The sequence below is a fragment of the Montipora foliosa genome, chromosome 8, assembly GCF_036669935.1.
Source record: "Montipora foliosa isolate CH-2021 chromosome 8, ASM3666993v2, whole genome shotgun sequence".
Taxonomy (NCBI): domain Eukaryota; kingdom Metazoa; phylum Cnidaria; class Anthozoa; order Scleractinia; family Acroporidae; genus Montipora; species Montipora foliosa.
In genome coordinates this window covers 8,509,797-8,512,296 of record NC_090876.1, presented here as the reverse complement: position 1 = coordinate 8,512,296, position 2,500 = coordinate 8,509,797, and the positions used below count along the sequence as shown (strand labels likewise).

Here is a 2,500-nt window from a genome sequence, read left to right as displayed (position 1 = left end):
AAAAAACAAACACTCATTGGGAAAGCTAAATACGAAAAATCTAGAAAAAAAATATGAACATGCTATTGTAAAACGAATATCGGGGACCAGGATTTGAAAAAGGAGACAGAAAAACCGGAGTAGCTAGGGAAAAAGCTCCCGGGGCATAGTCTTAAAAAAGAAATATATAGTTAGCCCGGCTGGAATCCAATCCGAAACACACGCGGGAAAACACCATCGACGTGAAGGGGGTAGAAGTTCGTTCCATATCAGTGTGGTTATGTTTCAAATTGGTAAACTACTCTTCAAAACTTTGCTTTGCATTAAAACTCCGATTCTCTCCCGGCTGTAAAGAATTTTGAACAAAGGCTGCATTACTCTGTCTTTCTTGTCCACAATTCCCTTGACAATGCTCTCCAACTGCTTCAGGAATTGCTCTTTGTTTGACGGTGAAGACATTGCCCTAAAATACAAGATAACAAAATAAAAACATCAAAACCTATAACTTGCTAAGATCTCTTTCCCACAATAAAACCCTGGAACGTGAGGAAATTCGAAAACTAAACTTACCAACAACACTGACTTGCAAATGTGGCGAAAGAGATAATTTTTAAACTCTTACTAACATAGAGCGAGAGTCGTACTGGGGAATATTGGCCCCAGGCTGAGCGCAGCGAGGTCCGTGCAAACACTGGTTGTTTAATAGTAATACATGAGGCAGCAGATAACCTAGTAACTTTTGTGGCTGTCTTATTTGGTGTTTTAGAAGAATCCTCCTTACAAGAAGAGGTTTCTCTCCACTAAAACATTCATTAATCAGTAGGTAGTAGGGGGGAATATTGTGTGTGTGGATGGTGAGTTGAGGGGAAATCATAGCAAAAAGTTAGGGTTAGTCTGTAAAGCCAGGAAGAGAAATAGGCTAGTTTCGAATTGTGCAACAACAAAAGGATAGGGTCGAGGTTCAGGGGAATAATTAGCATTCTGTTTTGTTCAAAACAAAGGTAAATGGCTGCGATTCTTCAGGGGTAGAGCGCAACCGAGCAAGGGGGTTTCTAGTCCAGCGCCGACCCCCTCGTGCCGAGTCAAGAAGGGAAAAAGAGATGAACAACAAGCCGCAACCCTGGACAAAAACCAACATCAAAATCATTGACAGATAATCCCCCAAACTACCTGCTAATTAGTTAATGTTTTAGTTAGTGGAGAGAAACCCCTTCTTGTAAGGTGGATTCTTCCATCAATACCAATTATAGGAAAGTCACAAAGGTTGCTAGGTTGACTGCTGCTTCATGTATTGCTATCATATAACCAACGGGTACCGAGCAAGTGAGGTCGGTAAGTTGTTTATTACATGGCATCGTTTTCATTTTCGTCTGATTAGTAAGATCCGCTTGGCGAATGTTTATAGCCTTCGTCTTCCATCATCGAACTTGCTATAAGAGTACTGTGTTGATGAAAAAATTAAACTCCGCTTTTTAAAAACTTTTTGTGTTTCGCTCAACTTGAATTTCCTGGGAGAGGGGAAAAAAACGGAAAAAACCGACCGTTTCCATGGCAATGCTCCGTACTGTATAGAATCCCGACCGAAAACCAGCCAATCAGAGCGCAGCCTGAGAATTGCTTGCCATGTAATAATAGTACTTCTTAACCAACAGATTGTTTTATAGATATAATAATTTTACGATTTCAGCTTACAACTCACGATTCAGTTAAATATTGGGAACTTACTGTTCAAAGTTGTCGTGAATGGAGTTCAATAAGTTGACCTGTTTAAAAAAAGGGACAGAAATTACATCTTACGAGGAGTCACCACTTATTAGGCCAGGTAAGTGGCTGAAGGGCCCATTTGAAAAAAGTGCTAACTTGTTCAACTCTTTATTCATTCCAAAGTTTAAGGGGCTATGTCACGCAAAATGTAATGTCATGACAACCGAAAATGCACAAAAAGTATAATGAAACATTGCAATAACAACTTAAAACTGTTGAACAACAAAAAAATTACAGTAAAAGAAAAGAGAAGCATGGAAGGACACAAATAGACAAGATTGAACCGATCGATTGCATTTGGGAATCTTGAAAAAGGTAGGCCCGACGTTTTTCAAGTTTCCGGCAAATCGCCGGATAAAGGTCGTTTTTGCTCAGAATCATCTTGATCCAAAGAACACAACTCACCATCCACACACACACTATTCCCCAAAACTACCTACTGATTAATGAATGTTTTAATTAGTAGAGAGAAACCCCTTCTTGTAAGGCGGATTCTTCTATAAACACCAACTAAGACAGCCACAAAGGTTACTAGGTTATCTGCTGCATCATGTATTTATATTAAACAAAAAACCCTGGATAAATGTCGTTTTTGCTCAGAATCATCTTGTTTTGATGTAACAATTATTTTGTCAGTAAAATATTACCATTTTCGAGTTTTAAACGCGTGATTATTTGAATAATTGCTCGAGCGAGCGCAGCGAGTGAGAGCAACACTAATCTTGCAATGCATCTCGGGGCTATCGCGCAATAAATC

At 39.3% G+C, this 2,500-nt stretch overlaps 1 protein-coding gene across 6 annotated transcripts in view; it reads right to left on the bottom strand.

The window, feature by feature from the left end:
- Positions 1 to 2,500, bottom strand: part of LOC138012963 (coiled-coil domain-containing protein 93-like) — a 298,808-nt gene that overhangs the window by 3,149 nt on the left and 293,159 nt on the right. For 5 of the 6 annotated variants that reach the window (XR_011125126.1, XR_011125125.1, XR_011125123.1 and 2 more), the window contains 2 exons: positions 1,705 to 1,742; positions 358 to 442 (listed from right to left, as the gene is read on the bottom strand). The gene's annotated coding sequence lies outside the window, so the exon portion shown is untranslated. The remainder of the gene's footprint in view (positions 1 to 357; positions 443 to 1,704; positions 1,743 to 2,500) is intronic. The other variant, XR_011125127.1, reaches the window with a different exon arrangement.